General features: G+C 38.3%; 1 protein-coding gene and 1 long non-coding RNA gene across 6 annotated transcripts in view; one reads left to right on the forward strand and one right to left on the reverse strand.

Moving 5' to 3' along the window:
* Window positions 1–25,756, reverse strand: part of LOC308186017 — a 41,086-nt gene extending 15,330 nt beyond the window's left edge. Inside the window, exon 1 of the long non-coding RNA XR_013943871.1 lies at window positions 44–25,756. This is a non-coding gene — a long non-coding RNA (uncharacterized lncRNA). The remainder of the gene's footprint in view (window positions 1–43) is intronic.
* Window positions 1–26,753, forward strand: part of LOC308186015 (guanine nucleotide-binding protein subunit alpha-14) — an 89,414-nt gene that overhangs the window by 887 nt on the left and 61,774 nt on the right. The gene's annotated exons all lie outside the window — the stretch shown is intronic.

Consider the following 26,753-nt stretch of genomic DNA (forward strand, 5'->3'; position numbering starts at 1 on the left):
GAGGTCTGTCCGTCACGGCGTGGCGGCGGCGGAGTTAGCTCACCTTTCTGCAGGTGCCTCCGAGGTGCGCGAGGCGCCTGTTATCCCAGTGAACTCCCCTGCAGCCTCACCCCCTTGTGCAAGGCAGGTGTTACCTTGCGCACTCGTGTCAGGCTTCCTCCTCCGTGTGGTCCTGCGGCACCCCACGGTGTTCTCCTGTGTCAGTCTGCTGTTCAACCGGGAACACCGATGGGGGATTCGTTTTGATAAGGGATTTTTGAAAAACCTCGGACTAACAAAAAATACCCCCACAAACAAACAAAAGAACTTGCATCAGCACTCTATTTGTATTTATTGCTGTTGAAATCGTTGTAAAACACGCTTTCTCCAGCTATGAGCATCAGTGTACAGCTATGAATGTTACATGTTGTGCACAGCAATTGAAAGAACTTTTTTATTCATCAGGTTGTCCACTTGAAAGTAAAGCGAAATATACAAATAATACTTACTTGTGATTTGGGGACAAGCATAATTTTTTAGGTCTTTGAACAAGAAATGTCAGGTTCTTAGTGCGATTTTAGGAGAAGTTAAAGGAAAGTATACAGAAAGACCAAACCTGGTAGGCGATGTAAAGGCAGAACCTCGTAGGCAAATCATGAGGAGCTGCTGCATCTAGGAATTGTGTTTGTATGCCTTCACAGCAGAGATGGGGTGGTATTTTTAACTGGAGGTGATGTCCTCGGGCATCCTCTGGCTGCACAGCTGTGGCCAGCATGGCCAACACTGCGAGTCGTGGTGGGGAGAGCCCATGGATGGACAGCCGTGAGGGGGCTTGGTTCTGGAGCCTGAGTTTTTCCAACCCTTGAGGTATTTCGATGAAAATAATTTTTATGGCTTCAAAAAGGAAAGATTTTGTGTAATTTAGGCCTTAGGTTTGACAGAGAAATTAGAGTGAATGCCCACGTGCCTGCTAGCTACAAAGTCAAATGAAGTTACTGGTTTGTTCTGAGGGCAAATCTGTCCTTTATAATGTTTGAGTCCAAGTTTAAACTTGTAATTGCAAAGTTATAACTTTAAAAGTCTGTAGTAAGGTTGAGTACTGTCCTATGTTCATCTGCTTGTTCTTGTTGAAATGTAGTTAGCTTCTTCTTTTAGAAAAGACTATTTGCATGTTGTAATGCAAAGACATTGAGGAAAACCTTAGATGGAGTTGTGCAGGAAAAATCTTTAAAAAAGGCTTTAAACCTGCTTAAGAAGCAGAGTGCTTTCAAAGAATGAGCTTTTCAAAAGCACTCCTCGGTGAGAATATTCAGGGCTCTGGGGGAAATACCAAGCCTTTTTAGAAACTACCTGTTGCAATAAACAAACTAAAACTTCCTTCTGACATTACCAATATGTAACACTGTGACAAAGCTGATTTGTTTACAATAGCAATTAAGGTATTTTCTAGAACATGGATGTAACCCTGCATGTCCAGTTATGTCAAATACACATTAGAAAGTATAATATAAAGCATGTAGTTCTATTCAATAAAAAGTAAAAAAATATCTTCTTGTCTGGTAAATTTTGTAGTACCTTTTTTCTTTTACATGTGATAAGAAAAAAAAAGGTTATTCTGGATTACTGTTCATCCAGCAATGTTTTGTCTTCTGAAAGCAGGTCTTCAAGGAATGATATGAGTGTGGCATAAACACAGCTTCTCTCCTTCCAGTAGCCGGTACTCTTAGCTCCCAACTATTCCAGTTGCAGAAGCTTCCTGAGACACGTGGATTTCCTGAGTTTTTAGCAACCCTCCATGGTTCTTCTTCCATGAATTTACCTAGCATCTTTCAGCCAACCACAGCATTTTGTGGCAGGGAATGTTCAGCCTACCTGTGTTTTGTGTGAGAAACCTCTTCCATTTCTTTTTGGTTTTGGTTTGGCCTCTTCCTTTTATTTAAAATCTCCTAACATAGTTTTTAAAGAGGGAGAAGACTGTCAGTGCCTATTCACTCTTCCCTATGTGTCTTCCAGTCTTACAGGCATTTTATATCCCTCCTCAGTCATCTGTTTTCCAAGCCGAAGCAAATAAATTATTATATTTTTTTTCTTCACTGTGCCCATGTACTTGCATGGCAGTTGTGTGCTAATGAAGAGGGATGTAATACATTTTCAAATCTTGATTACTCTTGAGAAATATACTGGGTAATGGATTTTTTATTTTTAATTTCATTTTGTTTAAAACATTGGTTTTCATTATTACCCCTGAATGCCTGTTTCCGACTTTCTCCCACTCCCCTCCGCAGTCAAATACACCAAGTTTCCCATCTTGAGTGACAGATCAGACTTTGGAAGGAGCTCATTTTGTTCTGTACCGCTGAGACCTCTTGGAGAATAGACACCCTTGCGGGTGACATTTCAGGTTCCTAAAATAAGCCTTAGTACCACAGGTACATGACAAAGCTTTGCTGGCTGTGTCAGGTCAGGGTGTGAAAAATTGGTGCTCCCTGACATGACAGTAATAGAAGCACTTCTGTTAATAAAGAGACCCCATTAAAAACTCTTAATTAAGAGGATTTGGTGCTGGAGGAAGTAGGCATATCTTTTTTAAGAAAACAACTTTAAAGTCTGAGAGGACAACTGTTGTATTCTTGTCCAGGAATATTGTTAAAGTACATGGTAGTTTATAAAAGTAACACTTAAATTGTGATTGTGAATTAAACTTCAGAGTAAAACCTCTAAGCGTGGGGAAGATAATGCTGCTTGTGACTGTACATAATCATAATTATAACTTATAACCAGTGGAGATTAGTGCAGGTGGTCCTTCTGAAGGCTCAGTGGGGATTTTCTCAATTGGATTTTGCTCAGGTGGATTTTCTTCCAGTGTGCATCATTATAATGGCCGGGTGTGGAGAGGGTCATACTTGGCAGGCAGAGTCACTGCTCCTTGATAGTTCAGTATTCCTCGAGCAGAGAGAGATGCGTCTGGGAGCTGTAATCCACAGCAGTTTTAACAACTGGTGTAAAGACGGTAGACTGGCAGTACTCTGACTTCTGACTGGAAGTAGGAAACCTCAAAACAGACAATGCCGTGACAGATCTCACTGGAAGAACGCTGCACCTTTGAGAGACATGCTGTTGTGGACCTTAATGTTCGTTTAAGCATCTGGAAAGGTTTACATTGATGGTATCATTTGGGTGAACCACTTGGTTTGGTTTTGTTTTGTCTTATATAAGGTCATTCTTTGGCAATGAGAGAGAACAGAAAATCAGGCTTTAATGAAAGCTCTAGAGGATCTGTCATTGCTGTTGTGCAGGGGACACTGTGGTCACTTAAGAATTTTCCCATTTAAAACGTAAGGGTTAACAGAACCATTCATTTTGGAGCTTCGGAGGTAGTAAAGGACCAGCACTGATTCTTGCATTTCTTGGAGAAGTGTCCGAGACACGTACAGAGAGAACAGGTGTTGACTGACTTCTAATTACTTCGTGACATTCACTGCAGTAGCAAGAAATACCCTGTGGCGTTTAGTTTTCCCAAATGAAGTCATTACATTTCTATGGGAAGCACAGTTTTGTCTTTCTGAGAATAGGAGAATTCTAGCTGTGTCAGTGGGGTTAATTTTTTTCTTGGCACTGGTCAGGCTGACACTCATAGATGTGTTAAAATATGACAATTTTTGAGTGCTAGTGTAGGAATAAGAAGCATCTCCATGCTGAAACTGATTTGAATTTGTGTGAGACAGAAAGTTATGCAGGAAGGAAATATATACATATCAGTCTAGTGGAGATAGAGTCCATCTTACCAAGTCCTTAGCAGATCTGTCCATGTTCTTGTTAATAAAAATCATTAGTTTGCATAAATTACTCTGATTTAAACATATTCTCCTCTGGATAATATAAGAGGCAAGATCGAGCATCTGGAATGTATAGGATTTTTTGTCAATAAACTAATGGCTTTGCCTGCTAACTTGTCAGTTTTCCACTATAGCTCTCTCTGGTTGCAACTACCAGAAACTCTTTGCTCTTCTGTTTGGAATATGTTTTTTGTGTATGATTTTTATTCCTGTCGGTAGCCAGGCCTGTCTGTGGTGAATGAAAGGCCAGTGAAAACCTTAAGGGCTGAGACAGAATCTGAGTAAATCAGCGGGAGTGACTTTACCAGACCCTATGCGGGTGTTGAAGGGTGCAGTCAGGGCATCTTTGTGCAACTCAGTATTTCATTGCAAACATATGCATGAGAAAAACTGCTGCTGAGCCTCAGCTCCTCACTGACAATAATGGCGCTTGTTTTTCCTTCCTGGGATAAGTACCCTGGAGTGAACGTACCCTGTGTCATGAGATCATATCTGATAATGATTGCTTGCTCCTCTGCAGCCCTCCTCCTCCAAGTTGTCTGTGCCTGCCCTTTTCAGACATATTTGCGGTACCTGTGGCAGCTTCTGTGAACAAATACCTGGTGAATTTGTTCTTTTTATTTTCTAGCTTTTGAAAGCTAGTAACAAGAAAAAATAGTGTGAAACTAGTCTACGTTGTATAGGTGTAACAGGAGGATACTGTCTCAGTTTGAAGAATTGTATTTTTTACATGAATGTGGTTAATTCTTCTTCATTTTATTTTAGTGGTTTGCTAACATGCTTCTCACAACTGACTCTCTAGAGAAAGCTGATGCCATGCACAAGTGCTTGTTATGCCTTGAAATTCTGATTGTGTACTACAGTTTCTGAGAATCAACAAGACAATCCATTTCTTCAGAAACTAATCTGTACAAATACTGAAAAAATCAATTTCAGTTCAATTAGTCTCATGCTTCATCATTATGGGCAGTTGTAGAATATTTACAGACTGTTTGGATCATGTATGGCTGATTTGCATTGTGAAGCATGAAGTCCAGTGACCATGGGAGGACATCTAAGAACAGTTCTGTCAGTATACAAATGTATCTTCCTTCTTACCTATTTCTGAATTTCACTGGGTATTAGTTGAAAGTGTCAGTTATTTTCCAATTCTAGTATGCTCTAAGCTTCATTTGGGGGGCATGTAATTGTCATTTCTAGTTAATGCTAATACTATCAAAACATTTATTTATTTATTTTAATGCTCAAAGGCACAACAGTTACTAGACAAATAGAAATGGTTGTTGTTTTAAGACAAAACAAGCACAGTATTTTTAGGAGGAAAAGGATCCCGGGATTTTGTTTCCTTTCAATTAATTAAATTATTTATTTATTTATTTTTGAATCACCTGGTTTACAAAACCCTTCCAGTAGGTTGGAAGGAGGTAGATGAGGAATGAGGAGAAGAAGACATGATCTGTTGAGAATGTTTGTTACTTGTATGGTCCCAAAATGGTAATCAATACTGAAAGGAGTAAAGTGGCATGCCACCAATTTTTCCATAAAGTCTTACTTTATGGAAAGTATAAATGTCTAAATGTCTTACTGTTAATCATTTTGGATTTTTGGTGCTCCATCATTTTCTGAGATATCTAGTATTCATTCTTCATGTTGCTTGAAGAAAGCAACAAAACAGAGTAAAGGAGAAAATGCAATTTTTTTTCTGTGTCTGCTATCAGAGAGGAAAATAATTTAATATTTTTCTCACTTTGATCCACCTGGTCTTGTTTCTAAAGGAAGTAGTAATTATAAGCAAGGCAAAATTAGGATTTTCTGAAATTATATGGTTTTATTTAAGAGGGAGTTTAGTAAGTAGTATAATGTAATCATACTTACTCTTCTGAAAGAGAAAGAAAAAATGATGAAATGAACGACTAATTTTTATGACAATGCTAATAATTCTCCTAACTGCTAAGTGATTCTTGGTAGGATTGCCTTCTGATACCTTTTTTTACAGTATTTGGTTATTTGTTCTTTGTATAATTTACTTTGTTTGCCTGATGTTAGTAACAGTAGAAAGAGGTAAATAAAGTAGTATATCTCTCTGCTTTGAAACTGAAATACAGTGGCTAGCTTAAAATAAATTCTCAAGAATCCACAGCTCCTCTCTTTTATAGGAGCATGGTGAGCGAAGGACTGGGTGCTGAGCGAAGGGAAATGAACATGGGAGCTGATATGTTGTGGCAGGACCAAGGAATTACAGCCTCAAAAGGAAGCATGACTCTTGGTTGAATTACTGTCTGAGCAGCAGTGGCTGTGTAAACTAAGCAATAATAGTTTTGTCTGCACAAAGCAAACCCAATAGTGCATGCTTTCATTTTATCACATTCACTGTGATGCGTACAACTTTCATTTCATGCGCCATACTTTCAGTACCATTAATGCACAAAACCTTCCCAAGTGAATGGAAGATTTGTTCAAACATGTTAATAAATGGTCATATGATATCACAGTCCCATTTTTACCCATACAGTTTAACTAGGTCTCATAGATTGATGATCTGCTTTTTTTTTTTTTTAACTATCTATGAAATATTTATAAATATATCTAGCTGACTAGCATCCGTTTCACCTCCAGAATAAGCTAGTGCTAATGAAAACACCTAATGAAGGCAAGGACTGTTGTGTGTTATTCCTTTACTTTCTTTTCATGGTGTAAGGGTGGCTATACTACATCTTTATCCATCTGTAGCTACAATTGAATGCAGTTTTCTGTCAAAAAGTATTTAGCAAAGTCAGCTGCATATCACCAAGTCACTTTTTTTCACTAAATAAAGAGAAAAGCTCTCCAAGTGTTTGATGTTGATGTTATGTTTAGGAAGTGCTGATATATTTCAGGTTAGTTTCTACTTGAGTATGAGAATCATACAAAGCCATTAATAATTTTGTTCCTTTTTGATTTTTAAGAGCACACGATCAAACTGAACAAATAAATGCTTCATAAAGAGCATTCCAGTTGGAAAGAATAAACATAAAAATGAAAATATTGTCCTGGAAAATAGTTTTGCTCTAGGTTATGCAGTGAAGTATTAAATATAAACTTTGGTTATATTTTCCCTTTTACTTTTTAAGAGGGTGTTATTTTTTTTTTTTTTCTTGTTTGTTTGTTTGTTTTGTCTGTAAATCAATTCCAGGTCCAATGATCTCCTCTGCCAAGGAAAGCAAGTTTTCTGTTTGTTTATTTGTTTGTTTTATGAGTAGCATTATACAAGTTGTTGGTTCACTAACTGCTTGTTTAAAATGCATCTTCAAAGTGCTTGATTGAATTTGCCATTTCCTAGTGTTGCAAATATATAAGCATTTAGTCTCTTTAATTTGGATAGTCATCTAAGCATATAGCTTCATTTGCAAACTTCAAAAGGGGATCAGAACTCTTTTTTTTTTTTTTTTTTCCAAAGGATGAAGGTAAAACTTTTCTGAATGCAAGATAATCTGTTGTTTTTTCCAGAATGCTGGAAGTTTACCTTGACTGCCTTTTCTCTGGCTTCTCTTTTATTTTTATTTAGCTACTGTGTTTTTGTTGTTGGTTTTAACTTGTTTCACTACTTTAGATTGTTTTAGAGCTGTTTCAGGTAACTGCCTTTGTAAAGGACCTTTTTGGGTCACTATCACTGCAGGGGAAAATTCTGATTTTGTTGTTGTTTTTGTTATCGTTTTGGGTCAGTTACCAAATATTTCCAATTACTGTAACTTACAAAGTACTTGACCACCTCAGTGGGTACTAAGAGTTACTTACAGGCCTGTTTTGGAATTAATGATCAACTTGCTGATAAGTACTTAAGAATCCTGTTAGCACAATTGTTTATAAACATGAACACTGAAAAAGCATACTTGAAACATGATTTTAGGTGGCTGCTTGGAATGCTTCATTTTTAGCTGATAGCATGTGATGTGAAGGTTGCTATTTTCAATATGCTAAAAATAAAGTTAAAATTTGATTCAAGTAAATAAAATCTGATTATAAAATTAAAATCTGATTACAATAAAATTCATAGGAAAACTGAGGAAATAAATTACTGGTAAGTAACAGGTACCTACGAATCTGTTTCACCCAAGTACTTCCCTATTTTCAGTCAGCAAGTTGATATAGCCTGTGATTTAAATGGCTGCGAAAAAAAGATTTTGATTTCCTTGCTTTGCAGATAGAAAGAAAAAAAAAATCCTATTGATAACTTTTATCATTGAAATTTCCATTCTCATCTTCTTTAGGTTGTTTATTTTAAACTTTGTGTTATGCAGCCTGTCTTGTATCCTAGTGCTTTCTTTACTACTGTGCTTGGCTTCAACTCTGTTGTATGTATAAAATGCTGTGTAAATGTAGGTGAAAATTTTGCAGACACAACTTTATTTGCAGTATTTCTTGAATGAATAAGGTAACTTTTCAGTATGCCTAGCTGAGTGTTGTTTTTTACCCTTGCCCTTTTCTGCTTCTCAGATACATTGCTTGACGTTTGACTATTGAGTAGACCTCTTTATATTTCTTTTTGAAATTGGGACAGTAATTTTTGACTGACATACTATGAATTATGAAGCCTTCCACACTATGTATTATGAAGCCTTCCACTTCCACTGTAAATCTGTCTGAAATGCCAGTGCTAACAGTACTGTAAGATACAGTTGAAAAATGAAAGTGACGACATATAGCAGCCTGTTATGAAAAAGCTGTGAAATCTGAGTTAATTTAGATTATAATCATAGAAAGATATTACAATTTATTGGGCATCCAAATTTCCACTCCTGTGTAGTTAACCCAGAGTGAAAATTACAGCCTACAAAATTTTGAAATAATTTCTTCATCACTTCTATTTGAAAATTTTTCACTGATTTATGGATTGAAAACACGGCACAGATGGGGAGCATTTTCCACTGGAAACTTACAAACTTGAAGTAAGTATTATGGGAAACAGTGTGAAAAAATGTTAAATGGTAAAAAGATAATTTATGCAGTTTTGTTTCAGTCTGTGTTTAGCACAGCAATGTTCACGTTTCAGATATGTTAAAGCTACTTTTTTTTTTAATATATATATATTTATTTTTGTCCAAAAAAGGAAAAAGGAACAGGATTTAATACTGTGTTTAGTATCTAGTTTCTCCTAAGTTTTGTCTTAGGAAAAGTAAATTTGAGGCCTCTCAAACTCAAGTACATATTAGACATGTGTGCTCTTAAAAATCAAAACATAAAAAACAACTTCAGCAGCTGTAATTTTGCTGCTGTTTTTGCCAATGTGCTTTTAAAAAGTGACCTTTTCCAGCTGACTGAATAGTCACTATTTTGTATGTCTTCAAACATTAACATTCTTTGAGTATACTTATCACATGAAGTAACACTGGGATGACTAACTTTCTCTAGATAGCATTTTGTACTGTAAATAGGAAAATAATTTGTGCTTGGAAATAATTTGCAACATTTTTTTTCTTGGTGACTGGAGAGAATGGGCTTTGCTGTCTGAATGTAGTATCTTCTGCAGGTAGTAGTGGTGACCATAATATATATATATATGTGTGTGTATATACATATATGTGTGTGTATATATATATATAATTAAACTCAAATTCAATTATTTAAAATATATTTACATTGGTCCTATTTACCTTTGAATTTTATTGGCCCAAGCCTCGAGTTATAAAAAAAAGTTGTAAAAGGAGTTAAGTTCTGCGGCTTCAGTGGGAATGAGTTTCTACTACGTGGAAACACATTCTGTGTTTTTCATTTAATTAGTGACAAAAATTGTGTGAATGATGATGGGGACGATTATATGTCTATCACATTGCATATTCATGCACTTCCAGGCTTTTCAGCTCTTTCTGTGGACAGTGTACTCAGCATGCAATGCTGGGTTCTCTCTTGAAGTGTATCCTTTCCATATGGTTAGGTTTACAAAATGTTTTCTATAAGAGTAGTTCAGGTAAGGATACCTTTCCAAAACCTCTGTGCTCAGTAACACTGTTGTTCCTTATGAATATCTCCTCTCCATTGTGGAATTTTAATGTGATGTTGTTACGAAGTTGAAGTGGGCTTAGAAAAGTCTTTTTCAAGACAGTATTCCAACTTTCTAAGAGAAAATTGAGTCTGTTTGTAATGACTATTAAATAGGAGTTAGTTAAGCTAAATTAAACTTCAGGAACAGAATGAGCTATTTAATCATTGAAGTTCTTTTGTATTCTTCAGTAATAATATTCCTCAGTACCAAAACAATCATTTCTGCTATGGAAGTATTAGGTTACTGGTGAGACTTTTTATAATTTCTGTGTTGAGCTAGAGCTGAACTAGCTTATTGGATGTAAAGGTTACCTTCTTTTATTACTACAAGCTGAACGTAGTCCACAGAGGAAGCAACTCTTGGAAAACATGATTTAAATAAAAAGGAAGGATGGCTTTCCGGATGTATTACATACCTGTAATGTGTTGTGGTTCCACTATTATTCAGATGTGACTGTTTTCCCTACTGCTTGTGTTTATGCCCATCTTTTGCTGAAAAGCATTAGAACTTCATGCAGAGTATTCTTGAAGTATCTGTCGTTAGCCACTGGTTTGGAATTACATGAAATATTAACTGAAAAAATAAATACTTCAAGTAAGTGAAAATCTGTGACAAAAAAAAATAGTTTTTTTTTTTTTCTAAGTTACAAGTAAATACTTTTTGGACTCAGATATTTCCGAGGTAATTGTGCCAAATATTTATCCACAATCATAAATATATTTTAAAAAGCAAATAAGTTCCCAGCCTGATATGTTCTCTTTGACAGGAAAGGCCAAACAATTCGTTTTAGCCCTTAGGACATATCCGTTTCACAATTCCTAGCTTTGTGTTTGAAATAAAAATGTGTTTCATATAAACACTTGGCATTCATTACCCAAGCAGGAAGCTTTTATGCTTAACTGCTTGTTTTATTGTTGCTTCGCAATCTTAAAGCCACGTGTCAGCTTGTGTTTTTTCCTTAGGCAGCACCTTTTGTGACACTAAGGCCTCTGCAGCAGGAGCTGACTTTCCTTACTTGGCAGACACATATAGGTCCCAACTTCCAGCTGCAAGTGTTAAATGGTGACAATATGAACCTCAAAATAAGGAGCTTGCAAACCTGGGTTTGGGAAGAGTTCCTGGCAATCCTGTAGTGCAGAGTTGCCAGACCTTGAGTCTGCATATGTATTTGAGTACTGCAGTTTTGCCTTTTTTTCAGTCACAGCTCAGAGTGAAATCTGTGTAGATGAATCCAAAGTTTATTTTGCTGGAAGTTTTCACTGGTTATTAAACTCAAAAGACCAGAGGCCCTGTAAAATTTTTGGACAGCAGTACATTTAGGGTTGAGACAGATACCATCCTGTCACAATATGAGGCAGACGGATTTCAAGCCTCTGTACTTGTTTTGAAGTCATTTGCTTGCCGGAAGTCCAAATAGAGGAGGTAAGCAGTTCTAACAGATGCAGAAATATATCTTCTAAATAAAGCCATCAGGCCCAGCAAAACTCAGGGGAATTTGAATATTCAAGTTATGAGAGCATTTTTGAAAATGCTATCTAAGCTCTTCAGGTGCCCCCAGGGGAACAATTAAGGTTTTGTTTTTTTTTTTTAAAGAGAGAGAGAGAGAGAAAGAACAAAACCCAACAAAGTTATGAATCATTAAATGTATCTGGTTTTAAAGGCAGCAGTTCCTTACATAATTTTATTTCATTTTATTATAGAATAGTTTATTGTTATTGGTGGAAAGTATGCTACTTAATTTTCTTAAACTCCATGCAGCAGAACTTTCATTTTGTGAGATGTACTTATCTCTGAAAAAATAGAAACACTTAATTTTAAATTTAAAGTGTTTTTCTTTTCTTTTTTTTTTTTTAATGCATTGTCATGTCTTGTTTTCTTCATCTTCTTTTTCTTCTTCCTTTTTTTTTTTTTTTTTAAATAATTACAGTCTTCAGCAATGTCTAATTTAGTAATCTCTCACACTTTAAATCCTGAAGTCCTCATCGGCTAATTGTTCTTAATACTAAGATATATGAAAATTACAGATGAAGCACTGGGAAAATAAAAAATGGATCTTTTGGGGATTGCATGTTACTTGTTTTTTATTTGGCTATGTGGAGAAACAGCTGGTCCTCTGTGGCGTGTAGCCTAAACAGAGGAACCTATTTAGTATTTGCAGTCTTGTTACTGCAAATCCTGTATGTAAAGTACCTCACACTTTGAGCTTGTATTTTAAATAGAGTTACACACATTAAATACAAAACAGTATTTCTGGTGTATTGAGGATTGATAGAAGTATGATGACAACAGCGAGGGAATGATAGCATTGTGTGACACTGGCATGTTTCAATTCTTAGTTCAAATGTTACTGAATTGTAAGCTATGAAACCAGATGAGGTAGGGAGATTGTATAGTGTTACAGTTTGCATTCAACATAAAGAATATATAATCTGCTGTGGAACAAATTAGGATGCTGTTTACCTATTCCGACATTTTGGGGAAAATATTGTTCCATTCAGCTGTGCTCAGTTTAATACAACAGCCACAGGAAAGCAAATATTAACTGTTTGATGTAAGTTTATATTATCTGGGGGACGGGTCATAGAAGATAATTCTTACTATAAGCACTTCTGGTCTTTTGGGGGTGAGAAGTGTTGGAACAGCTAATCCTGGAAAACATTTCCAGGCATGTGAAGGAGAAGAAAATCATCAGGAGTAGTCAGCATGGATTCACCAAGGGAAGTCATTCCCTTCTTTACCATGTGGGTGGCAGAGTATTGGTACAGGTTGCCCAGAGAGGTTTTGGAGTCTCCCAGCTTGGAGATCATCAAAAGCCTGGTCTTCAAAAACATGGTCCTGGACAGCCTGCTCTAAGTGACCCTGCTTAAGCAGGAGGGTTGGACCAGGTGACCTCAAGAGGTCCCTTTCAACCTCAACCATTCTGTGATTCTGTGTAGTGGAATACATCTATTGCTTTGACCTTTGAGTTCATGTTAATTAATAATAACTATTTTGTTTTCATTTTACAATAGTGTTTGTTTGTTTGATTGATTTTTGATTAAGCTCATGACCACAAATCCTGTTCAGTTTTTCTCCAGTTTACATTGGTATATATTACTGTATTTCAAATGGAGTTATATTATAGTATTTGTGTGTTACTGGGTACAGTAACCTTTTAAAGTTCTTTAAGGAATTCACCATTCACTCTTTTTATATTTAAAATTTTTTGAGAAGTTCCTCAGACTTCTGAGTGCCCCTGAAAAACAGTTCCCTTTTATAATATAGCTGTATTTCTTGGCTAAGGTGTAAGTTTGCACAATGCCCTCTATCTCACTATCAATCTCACTATTCATATGATAAATACAGGTGTTCTACAAAAGCTTTCAGCTGTTGAAATTGAGCTTAAGAGGGGTCCAGTACCAGTACCTCTTTTTTCACTCCTACGTAGGTTCCTAGCACTGAACAGTTTTACTGTTGCTTAGCTATGCCCTCCTAGATCCTGACTTTTTTTTAAGACTTGCCAATTCTTATAGGTCAGTACTTGCAGTTGCTTTTGACCTGTAGTAATTAAATAATAGTAACAGTAATCAAAAAATCTGATAATAATAGAAAGCTGTAATCCTTGGTTCAAAGCTCCACAATATGTTTAGGTGGTGTGCAGAACTGGATGTGCAAGCAGACGTGTTTTAATCCCACCAAACCTCATAAGAGGCTGTTTCCACATAGTCACCACTGTTTCCCTAGGTAGAACGCTATTCTATCTCCTGGCTCCCAGAGCTATGCAGGACTACTGGTGTTCAGATTCTTCTCTTGTCCTCTTGGAGACAGAAATAGCCTTTTAAAATGTGTTGTTTTGGCTCAACAGAGGTCTCATATGAGGTGCCCCTACTCCTAGGGAATGGATTTTAGTCACCTTCAAGATTCTCCTTATTCTCCTTGCCTCACTATCATGTTATTTTGGTCTGTGTTTTTATCCACCTGGTCACAAAATCATAGAAGGTCAGGTGGGACCTCTGGAGACTGTTGCCCAAGCCCCTGCCCAAATCAGAATCACCTAGACCTCAGGACAGCATCCAGTTGGGTTTTGCATATCCTTCAAAGGCAGAGACAACCACCATGGACAGCCTGTTTGCGTGTTCAATCACCTTCACTGTTAAAGTTTTTCCTTATGTTTAAACAGAATTTCTTATATTCCAACCTATGTCTTTTGCATCTTGCATCCCTGGAAGTGTCTAGTTCCATCTCTACTCTCACCATCAGGTATTTCTGCACATGGATAAGATCTCCATTAGCCTTCTCTTCTCCAGCCTGAAAGGTCTTGATCTGGATAGGCTGGACCGATGGGCTGAGGTCAACTGCATGAAGTTCAACAAGGCCAAGTGCCGGGTCCTGCACCTGGGGCGTAACAACCCCAAGCAGCGCTACAGGCTGGGAGATGAGTGGCTGGAAAGCTGCCTGGCAGAGAAGGACCTGGGAGTACTGGTTGATAGGCGGCTGAATATGAGCCAGCAGTGTGCTCAGGTGGCCAAGAAGGCCAACAGCATCCTGGCTTGCATAAGAAGCAGTGTGGCCAGCAGGTCTAGGGAGGTGATTGTCCCCCTGTACTCGGCTCTGGTGAGGCCGCACCTCGAGTGCTGTGTTCAGTTTTGGGCCCCTCACTACAAGAAGGACATGGAGGTGCTGGAGAGAGTCCAGAGAAGGGCAACGAAGCTGGTGAGGGGTCTGGAGAACAAGTCTTACGAGGAGCAGCTGAGGGAGATGGGGTTGTTTAGCCTGGAGAAGAGGAGGCTCAGGGGAGACCTCATCGCTCTCTATAGGTACCTTAAAGGAGGCTGTAGAGAGGTGGGGGCTGGTCTATTCTCCCACGTGCCTGGTGACAGGACGAGGGGGAATGGGCTAAAGTTGTGCCAGGAGAGGTTTAGGTTGGATGTTAGGAAGAACTTCTTTACTGAAAGGGTTGTTAGGCATTGGAATGGGCTGCCCAGGGAGGTGGTTGAGTCACTACCCCTGGAAGTCTTTAAAAGACGTTTAGATGTAGCCCTTAGTGATATGGTTTAGTGTAGGACTTGTTAGTGTTAGGGTTGAGGTTGGACTAGATGATCTTGGAGGTCTCTTCCAACCTAGACGATTCTGTGATTCTGTCTTAGCTCTCTCAGCCTTCCCTCATATGAGAAATACCCCTGTCCCTTAATCATCTTCATGGCCTTGTGTTGGCCTCTCTCCAGTATTTCCACCTCTCTTGTACTGGGGAGCACAGAACTACACCTAGCACGTCAGGTGCAATCTCAGCAGTGCTGACTAGAGGGGAAGGATTGCCTAACTTGACCTGTTGGCAACTCTCTTCCTAATGCAACTCAGGAGGCTGTTGGCTCATGTTAAACTTGATGCCCACCAGGACCCTCAAGAGTCTTTTCTGTCGAGCAGCTTTCCAGCCAGGGAGCCCACAGCATGTACAGGTGTCTGGATTTATTCCTCCCTGTAGTGGGTTTACGTTGCAAGGTTTTGGTAGCAGGGGGCCATAGGGGTGGCTTCTGTGAGAAGGACCTAGAAGCTGCCCCATGTTTGGTAAGGGCCCCACTGCTGACCAGAGCTGAGCCAATAAGTGATGTTGTTTTGCGCCTCTGTGAGAGCATATTTAAGACAGGGGAAAAAAAAAAAAAAAGGCTGCGCCACACAGCAGCTGGGAGAGTGAGAGGATTGAGGAACAGCCTTGCAGGCGCCAAGGTCAGTGAAGAAGGAGGGGGAGAGGTGCTCCAGGCACGGGAGCAGAACTCCCCTGCGGCCTGTGGTGAGGACCATGGTGAAGCAGGCTGTCCCCCTGCAGCCCATGGAGTACCATGGTGGAGCAGGGTTCCACGCTGCAGCCCGTGGAGGAGACCACAGTGGAGCAGGTGGACCTGCACTGACAGAGGCTGCGGCCTGTGGAAGACCCCTGCCGGAGCAGATTCCGGGCCGGAGCTGTAGCCCGTGGAGAGGAGCCCACGCAGGAGCAGGTGACATGGCAGGAGCTGCTGCCCGTGGGGGATCCAGGTTGGAGCAGTTTGCTCCTGAGGGATGGACCCCGTGGTACGGACCCATATCTGGATCAGTTCTTGAAGAGCTGCTGCCTGTGGGCAGCCCACGCAGGATCAGTTCAGCAAGGACTGCATCCCGTGGGAGGGACCCCACAGCACAGGGCACGAGAGTGACCGAGACAGAGCGGCGGAGAAGAAGTGCTATAGACTGACCATAACCCCATTCCCCTGTTCCCCTGCGCCGCTTGGGGGTTTGAGGTGGAAGAGGGTGGATGGGAGGAAGGTGCTTTTGGTTTCTTTCCCTTGTTTCTCGCTTCTCTAGCTTGTTAGTAATAGGCAATAAATCTTACTATCTCCCTATGCTGAGTCTGTTTTGCCCATCATGATAATTACTGTGTGATCTCCCTGTCCTTATCTCAATCCTTGAGCCCTTTTCATCGTATTTTCTCCCTGTTCCTCTTTGAGGAGGGGGAGTGAGAGAGCGGTTGTGGTGGAGTTCGGCCGCCCACCCGAGTAAAACCACCACACTCCCCTGGTGCAGAACTTAGCTTCTCCCACTGTTGAGCTGCGTCAGGTCTTCTGTCAGCCCATTTCTCCAGCCTGCTGAGGTACCTCTGAATGCACATCCATCTTGTGTATCAGTTTTTCCACTATTTCTGTAGATCCTTACTAGTCATGTTTAATAAGCTAGTTGTGTTTTAGCAGGCAGAGCTTATTTCAGGTGAATTGCAACAGGAATGAGGTCTGTGTCATCCCATTCAATACTGGTGAGTGTAGAAACCTGGAAATGTTTTTTCCTTTTCTTGCAGTTCTGCCCTTTCTTGCAGTCACCAGTGCCCAACATCCTCATGTAAAGTAACCTCTAGTAATGCTATAGTAAACAATTTTATAACAAATACATGGCAACATAGTGTTATTAAAAGATTACAAATGCCTTCATGGGGAAGAACAAGGAAGCTTGCCAATTGTTTAGTTTTAAAATAATGTAAGAGCCAAAAGTGTCTCATACATAATACAAACATGTCTTTTCCACTCTAGAAAACTTTGGTCAGCTGGTAGAAACACATCATAGAATCACAGAATATCCCGAGTTGGAAGGGACCCGTAAGGATCATCGAGTCCAACTCCTGGCACCGCACAGGTCTGCCCAAAAGTTTAGACCATGTGACTAAGAGCACAGTCCCATCGCTTCTTAGATTCAGACAGGCTTGGTGCAGTGACTACTTCACTGGGGAGCCTGTTCCAGTGTGCGACCACCCTTTCAGTGAAGAACCTCATCCTGATGTCCAGCCTAAACTTCCCCTGCCTCAGCTTAACACCGTTCCTGCGGGTCCTCTCACTGGTGATAATGTAGAATAGGTCACCTGCCTCTCCACTCCCCCTCGCGAGGAAGTTGTAGACTGCGATGAGGTCCCCCCACAGCCTCCTCTTCTCAAGGCTGAACAGGCCAAGCGACCTCAGCCACTCCTCATATGTCTTCCTCTCTAGGCCCTTCACCATCTTCGTCGACATCCACAGTTGTCATACTCACATGGGCCAGAATTAGCAGTTACCCCTCATATGCAATGAGCTATGATTTTTAAATTTTTAAACTTTTAAATTTTTAACTAGGATACTAGGTCAAAGTTTTAAGATAATAAACAAGGTGAATCCCTCACCTGGATGAAAACTCTGTGGGCTCAGGAGAACTACCCAGGCCAAAATATGGGCCTAAAACCCAAACATCATAATATAAAGAACATCACTATCCCATAGCATAAAAGTGATGAAGGAGGGAGAAACATGCACATGCTCTACTTAGGAATTTTTTAAAGATCAAGTCAGTTGACTGCTTGTGCAAGTTCATGCCCTGTTGGTACAAACACTGAACACTGACTCTTCTTCCTTGAACTAGGGGAGAAAGCAACCAGCAGAGAAAAATCAGCCACTGAAAATCCCCCTGGGTTAACTGTGTAGAAATACCAGCCAGCTTCCAAGAAGTTACCAGCAGGGCAGCATAGAGTTTACAGGATGTTTCTTCATTGTTGATATACACCTTGCATTAAATATATATATATAAATTGAAAATTTCTTACACTAGTGGAAAATTTCCGTGAACACTAAGATGAAGGCTTCCAGTGGAGATGTGGAAAAAACAAACAAACAAAAACACACAAATGCCATGCTGTTTGGCAGGTTTTAGTCCAAAGTACAACAAATTGTTTCCAATTGCATCACTGTAAGGAACCTTCAAAACAATTCTACATTTTGATGTTTTCAATTTAAATAAATAAATAACAAAAGTGTTACTCTTTTGTCACTGACTATTGAAGTAAGGTTATTATGCAGTACCATTTTTTATAGTTAGACTACTTTTTACTAATCTGATTTCCTGTTCCACTTGGATATTAAAAGTCAAAACTTTGCAGGACCATGAAACATTTTAGTTTATGTCACAGCTGCCCTTTTCATACCAAGCCACTCCTCTGAATGTAATATGTTGCTGTAGTTCTTTATGTAGTTCTTATGTCCTGAAACATGGAAGGTGGCCAGGCACATTTAACCTTTGATTATATGCATGGAGTCACAGCATTTCTTATGGGATACTGTGATGTCTTGGATACTGGTGAAGCATAGAATTTGAAAAACAGAGTAAAAATATCACATATAGGTCCACAAAATTAAAGCTCGCTCACTAGATGGGTTTCTTAGCTCAGAATAAGTTATTCTGTTCTTCAATGGCAGGAGGAAAACTGAACTGTCAAAAACTTACTCTGTTTCAGCTGGTTGGATTCTGGCACAGCATAGGCAAAAAATGTACGTATTTTTATGAAATGTTAGTTCATAAAACATTACATTTAAAATTCTAAAGCCTTTTGAAAAAATCTCATTAGATGATCACCATCACATGTGATTAATAATTTACTTAGCATGTCTGGTTATTGCAGATGAAATGTGAGTATAATTATTTTCTGTAAACTTTCCACGGTCTTTTGCAAAATTACAGAGTAAGGAATTTCCTACTTTTGTTAGTTTTCTCTATTGTAAGACATACGCTCATGTCATATGTGTTTCAGTTTACATGAAATACTGAATGCTAAGCTAGTTTATATATTAATCTAGTTATTAATATGTTCTTTTTATGATTATAGGATTATCTTGCATAAGTGGACAAGCTGTTTTATATGAGATTTATATTTACATAAAGTCATATGAGTTTGCCCCACATTATCAAATACCCACCAGAAATGAAGTCTTTTCAGCTGTTTACCACCTGATCTTAGATTTCTTTTCTGTCAGCATACTCGCTTTGCATTTGGGGAGAATCTAAATTATTTGAATGATTTTTTATTTAAAAAAATACTTTTAGTGTTAGTTGACATATGAGATAGCATTAGAAAGTTAAGGTGTATGTACAGTTTTGGACTAAATAATTGACTAAGTTATTTTATAGTCCTTTATATTCATTAGTTTGTAATTCACCCTGCACAATTCCTCTCTATTTATCACTCATAGTCCAGAAATATTTTTTTCCTTAAATGTTTGTACAATTTAACATTATCAAAATGAAGAACAAATGAAGAACAAAAAGTTATTTTATGGCCTTGATGCAATATACTGTACAATAGTACATGCTCCAAAATACAAAATGTGTAGAAGGGAGTGTAAATAATGTAGATATCATTATGATTTCCAGATTTTTCTAGCAAAGCGCTCTTTGACCTGTTTACTATTTAAAAAATGAAATAGCAAAGAACACCAAAGTGTTTTAGAAATGATGCTAATACTTATGTTAGTGACTTTTCCCTCTTTCCCAGTGACATACCAAAAAAGTTCATAATACACTGTTAGTGTGCTGTGTGCAACTTGTTGTATCTTCTAATGGGTTTAAGCATAAAAATCTTGTTGCTTTTTGCAGCTAGTAGCTCTTTTACTAACCAATGTCAAGCTATGTGCTTTTCTTTGGGCAAATTATACTTCAACATGGCTAAGAGTTGCTGCATGCTTTCTGCTTCCTCAACAGCAGAGAGACCCCAGAGGATGTGGAGGTGTTTTGAACTGAGGATGTGAAGGGAGGTTGGGATTTCGCTGTTGGTAATGCATAGAAAACAAAACTGGAAGTTAACACTGAAAGTCTGAAATTAAACAGTTTTATTTGTATTTTAAAGGTAGTTTTGTTTCAGATTAGCATCTTTGATGATAAATCTGTGTTTTACCAACAATTTGATAAGGAATCTTAGCAAGTTCTTTGGCTTTTGTAAATACTTCAGTGCTGCCCTCCTGAAATGGGAACTTGTATCTTTTCTCGAGGTTCTATATAACTACCCATAACAAATTCCTGTGTTCCTTGCATGGGGCCATGATGGGAGATGGAATAGCTCTTTTTCCTCTTTGGAAAAAAAAAAAAAAGAAAAGAGAACTATGGCAACAGCAAATTTATCTGCTTGTGTTCTGCAGCACAAAGTGGTAATATAACATCTGACTAACTAAAGATAATATCAGAAAACATTAAAGGAAAAAAAAAACAATTTGCTAATTATGTGTTTGAGCAATATCACAAAATAGGATCATACTGGGTGCAGACTACTTGTGAGTTAGAGGTAGGTCATGAGTAATTCATGGTACATTTTTTGGAAAGTGTCTTTGGGAAAGTGTTTTATGAGGTCAAAAAACTCAGGTGCTAAAATGCTTAGATCTTTTAGAAGCCGTTAGCCTCCACCCTCTGTGGGGAAAAAAAAAAAAAAAAAGTGATCCTGGTAGTTACAGATGTTACGCTTTAGTGGAAAACTTATTTTATTTTAATCAAGTGCATACTCTATCAGCCTATATATAAGATGACCTGACAAAACTTTTGTATAATTATAAGGAAGTGTTTATAAATAGTATCTAGAATATGCCTCAAACTTAGCTTTGATTAAGTTTAAAGTTCATGAATACTGAGTGCTGATGATCTTCCACTTCTACTTTCTGTCTCATGCTCACCTTGGGTTTTTGTTTTTCTCCTGTGCATCACGGGGTGCATGCAGATACTCCCACACCTTCTCTTGGTCATGTGCCATGTATGCGTGCCAAAGGCCGATGTTCAACTCTATGGGCATCATTCTCAGGTTGCTGAAGTAGCTTGTGTTTCACTGTTGGTGTGTGCACCAGCCCTCAGATCCCCTGATGAAATGCTTTTAAAGTTAGAGCAGGTCTAACTATTGTTCTAAGAGAACAAATGTGCCTGCGGGGCATGAACTTTCCCTTTCCTTTCTTACCGACTTCATCACAGCTTCTGATTTCAGATCTCATTTCCAATTTCTCTCCTGTCTTCACAGTTAATTTAATAAATGCAGAGAACCTAAGCAGTGAACATGACATGTGAGTGTCCTGGTTGCACTTCACCTTTTTTGGAAGACCCGCACTCAGCAGTGTTGTAAGGACACAGAGGAGCTCTTTTGACAGATCTATTCCTCCTTATGGATACAAAGTGCTTAGCTGTTGCCTACAAAAAGATTTTTCAGATTCTAGACTTCATGAAGGGTTTTGTTTTGGTTTTGTTTTTACTTTTTATTTATTTATTTATTTTTATTTTTTACAACAGCATAATTGCCATCAGCAGTTGAAATTAAAAGTGATTGTTATACATTGCCACTCCTATTTTGCCTATATACCAATGGTATCCATAGCTTTAGGTATATAAAAGGCAACTTTCTCTTAAAATTATTGATGTATTCTTGCCATTTTTCCTTGTAACAAAAGAGAACACATTATCTGTGCTCTTACAATTTTTCAGTGCTAGTTTGCTTTTTTTTTTTTTTTTTTAACTTCTATTTAAGATAGCCTGGCAGAATAGGGAAAGCAAGAAACAAGGCTGTTCAAAATGGCTGTTCTGTGAGTGGAGGAGGAAAGGGGTGCACGTTATACTTTAGTGGTGGTAGCATCATAAGCATTGCCTGTCGTTAATGAGTGTGAGCACATGTATTAGCATCACTGGGGCAGACCTCTCTATTCTTGTCCTTCCAGAGTCTGTGGCAGAGAGCCCTTGGCCACCGACACATTGTTTTGACATAGTCTGTTGTGACAATACAAGGAAATAAGGAAGGAGTTTGGTTTCCCTAAACAAAGCCATGCATAAATTTTATTTTATTTTTTTTTGGGGGGGGTGGGGAGGGAGTTTGAGATTTATGTACTTATTTATGTGTTTCAGCAGAGGTGTTCTACTTTTAGAAGTCAGGTGTACATTTCTTGGCTGATTTCAGGAACTATACTAACAACTTTTTTTTTCTTACTGTTAGTGAGGGTGAGGGTATTCAGGATTATAGGGATTTTCTGATTAATTTACAATTATTTTGAAAGTGTTGGTTAGAGTATGTGTGAAGAAAAGGTTTGTCCTATCGCTGCATGAAAGTAATAGTTGCCTTCATAAGAGTTATCAAGCTTAATTCTGTACACAGGGTAGAAGACATGAAATTCATAGGATGACTCTTGTTGGCATTTACTTGTTTATGGTGGTGGAGGGACCTCGCTGGTTTATTTTGGCAGTTGCACTTGCACTGGACCCATTCCTTCTGCTAATAACTAACAGAGAATAGTCTAGCAAAACACGAATACGTATTTGGAGTTCTTGATGTCTGATGGATTTTGTCAGTTTTAAACAAGCTTCTTCTTGTGTTTAATTTTTGTTACTGTTCGTTACAATACTTCCTATTACACACACAACACCAGTAATATAAACTGTTATTGGCATCATCTGGGACATCCTGCAGCAGCAAAAGATTTTCCATTAGGAAGCTGCTTCATTGTTTCCTTTTATTTGGTACAAATTTTTTGTTTTGGTTTGGTTTTAGTCAATTAAAAACAAAATGAAGTTTAAATCAAAAGAATGCATTTCTGCACTGAATACTAGTGGTTACCTAATGTGAGGATTGAGATATCCGTGGTGCAAGGTGGAGGAGCATTGCTGTGCTTCTCTGTGCATTGCTTTGCCTATTCTCTGCACATATGTGACAGTCTTCCTGTGCAAAACTTTTAATTATTAACTATTGCAGTGAAAAAAAAAAAAAAAGATAAGTCCTATATGAATAAGAGAATCTGAACACCTCTAAATTATTGAAAAGGTTAGTGAACATGCAAATTAAGATAAAACTGCAAAGAAATAAAAAACACTGATTAGTGTTCTTAATCTTCTTAGATTACTACTGTTTTAATCATGGCTATTATTTCACTTTTTGACTAGCTTTTATGTACTGTGTAGGAAATTATTCTACTGCAATGTAACTGCCAACGTTACAGGCAATGTAGAGAGGTGGTTTTTTTCTTTCCCTTGTGATTCAAGCTAGCTATAGGAGTTCCAAAAAACAGTGAGAGTTTTTCCAGTTCTGTTCTGGGGCAAGGCACAGACTGTTTCCCTAGCCCCAACATATTTTTTGCCTCTCAGAAGTGTTTTTTGGCTGGGTAGTTTTCTTGCTTCCACTTTCTCATTCAGAGTGCAGATGGGGAGAAGCAAAAACATATAGAAAATAGAAATGCCCACTCATTTTCCTAGCCTGTAAGTGTGAACCTGCTATGCACAAATGCCTTAGGCTTTTCAGCACAGAAATCAATTGGTGCCAAAAAAAAAAAAAAAAAAGGAAAAGAAAATGTGTTGTCTTGAGCTAGATGCATGTGCTTTTGTTTTGGTCCTCCGTGATAAGTAAAGAAACTTCAGAAGTGAGAACAGCTCTCCCAAGGGCAAGTTTTGAAGATTCAGAGATCACCTGTTACAGCAGAGTTCTCCTGCTGCATCAAAGATCGATTTAGAAGACCAAGCTAAATGGAATCAAGGCCAATTTACTTCTGAATACCAGTATCCTGTATAATGATTTAGTGTATTTTAAAATCATTTCATATTGGTTCTATTGTAAGGTGTCTTGGCACATTGGCATTTTCATTCTTGTGAATTCTGTTGTTACACAAGAGGTGTTGTTACAGGGTCCTTCATTGTGGGTAAAGAGAACATTTGGGCTTTGTAAGAAGTGCCCAGCATCCAAAGTGCAAAGGAAGGAATCAAAGAAAGCAGCACAGGAATGAGTGCTGAGCTTTGAAAGATGGTGCCTGGTCATCAGTTATATGCTGTAACTTTTAGTTTATAGTTTTTAATTATCCACAAGAATACTGGAACCCACATTATTATTGTTATTTTACTTTTTTTTTTTGGTAGCAAAAAAAAAATGCAATACACTATAAAGAGCTAGATTATGGTTTCTTGGAAAATTACAGGAAAGGGAGTTGTCCATGCTTATCCCATTTAACACTGTTGAAACATGGTTATGGGGATTGCATCAAGGTATATCAGATAGACATTGATTGTTAGTTAGTTAGTTTGTTAGTTTGTTTGTTTTACCCCTGGGAATGATCTGGTAAGAATATAACTTCGGCAGATGGTGCTGGCCAGAATGCAATGTTAGAACTGATTGAGGAAAAGTGTTGACTGTATATTGGACCTGTCAGAAAATAAAGCAATAGCAAGACTCTCCTATTCAGAGGTTCAGATATGCTGTGATTTAGACAGGGTAAAGGTGTTGGCCTTCATAGTATATGCTTTGGCATTCTTGGTTTTTACTGTGTTTTTAGTGTTGTTTGATGTATTTTTAAAATTATTTCTTAGTATTAATTTGTAATATCTTATTGCCTGGAAGATTGCACAGAAATGTAGCCAAAAACCTAGAGATCCCAAAAATAGTCTCAATAAAGATGAAGAGTGGAAAGACAAGAATATAACATAGAAATACGTGTTACTATTTGTTGCCTGCTTGAATATTTGTGAAGGCTGTGTTTCCAAAAGTACTAGCTAAACTGAAGAAGGAGTGATGCTGAGAAGGCGAGAGAAAGGTTAGGAGGGAACTTATGAGAAACTGTTAAGACTGGGAAGGAACAGAGGGAGGATGGAAAGAAAGGGAACCTGAGAGACTGCAAAGGGAGGAAGAGGGAAAAGGTGGGTTCAGTAACAGCATGGTAACAGTCACTCTCTGTGCTTTTTCCTCTTTTTCCTTTACATTTAATGAGACAGATATTTTTCCTTCAAATCACATTGTTATATGGTGGAGTCTTACTAGTAGTAGCTCTTTTATCTTCCTGATTTCATCTGATATGTGGTGCTAAAACAAATATCTTTCTTAATATTGAAAGAAATATTTTTGTTTGTATCTCTCTGGATTCTTGTATCACTTATTTTCAGATCTCTGCCATGTGAGCTTCTGACCCAGAAGAACTTTTGGGCATCTTGCCATTGCATTACCTTTGAATTTGATGATGACATGATAAGTTAAATAACTGTAATATTGACCACTTTATACTGTATGCTTGAGCCCTCGTGTTCAACTTTAATTGTTAATGGTAAAAAAATAAAAAAATCCATAGCACTAATTTATATGTGTTAACTTTTTTTGGTAATAATGTGCCCCATTTTGCATCTCTTTATGATACTCTGAATCACTTAAATTGTAGTGTGCTTGAGGTGGAAACTTCCTGTCATTTGATTTGTCAGTATCTGCAAGAGTAAGAAAGTCTGGAGTGTGAGGGTTAGGTGAATCATAAGTTCTCACACTGCCACTGTTTAGCAGTGTTTCTCAGTGAAATGTAAGTTTTCAAACTACTCCTTTAAAAATATTTACAAACATTTAAGTCTTTCATCTGTCCATCACTATAGAGGCTTAATGCCCTTTGAAGTCAGTAGGAGACATCAAAGGCAGGATGTGTTGGCTATAGGTTGCTATAAAGGGACATAAACATTTACTGTGTGCTGGGGTTTGCTATGAAAGAACACCTCATGCCTAAGAATGTTTTATGATCCATAATATCTTAAAATGAGTATGTGTACTAGCTACAGTGTTTACTGGAAATCTTAATGCAATTCTAAATTTGATCATAGAATGGGTACATTTTATGGACATAATAGCAATTTTTCTATCTTTCTTAATGACCCAAGACTCTTGAATACACCTTTTTTGTGTTTTTCAGGTATGTGACTGTGGTGGTTTTACCGTGCTAGGCAGCTGAACACCACAACCGCTCTCTCACTGCCCCTCCTTCGAAGAGGAGGGGAAGAAGTAAAGGAAAGAACAACTCACGGGTTGAGATAAGGATAATTTAATTAAAGAGAAAAAAATAATTATTAAGGAAAGATTATTATTAATTAAACAATTTAACTAAAGGGAAAAAAGGCAAAGGGGAAAAGGGAGGGGGAAAGGGAAAAAACAAAACAAAACAAGTAAAGGCTGTGTGGAGGAAAGAGATTACTCTCTACTTCCCACAAATGAGCGATGCTTGACCACATCCTTGAAGCAGGGCCTCAACGCACGTAGCCGGTGTTCGGGAGGACAGACGTTTTCACAACGAGAGCCCACCCCTCCCCTCTTCTTCCTTTTTCCACCTTTTATTGCTGAGTGTGACACCACATGGTATGGAGTATCCCTTTGGTTGGTTTAGGTCAGCTGCCCTGGTGATGTTCCTTTCTCACTTTTTGCCCACCCCCTAGGAGGGTTAGAGAGAGTCCTGATGCTGTGCCAGCACTGCTCAGCAGCAAACACAACACCGGTGTGATACCACTGCTGTTCTAGCTACAAGTGCAGAGCACGGCACTGCATGGGCTGCTGCAGGGAAAGTTAACATGGGCTGCAGCAGGGAAAGTTAACATCCCAGCCAGATCTAGTACAGTGATACCTGACATGACAAGGCAGGATTACTGACAGTATTTAAGCTTTTTTGTTTTTGTTTTCTACAACTCCTGTAATTAATTCATTTTCAGATACCTTTCCCTTCTACCTTTATACTTAGTAGCAGAAAAATACAGCAACATTAAAATAATGTAGTTATGTGGGTGTCAAATACATGATGCCAGTGCAGAAGAAAACATTCAGTTACTTGCATAGCACTGGTCCATATGGATGTAGAGATCATTCAAAAAAGTTTCCTCTAGAAAGCTTT

This window comes from Anser brachyrhynchus (genome assembly GCF_964034855.1).
Source record: "Anser brachyrhynchus genome assembly, chromosome: Z".
Lineage (NCBI taxonomy): Eukaryota > Metazoa > Chordata > Aves > Anseriformes > Anatidae > Anser > Anser brachyrhynchus.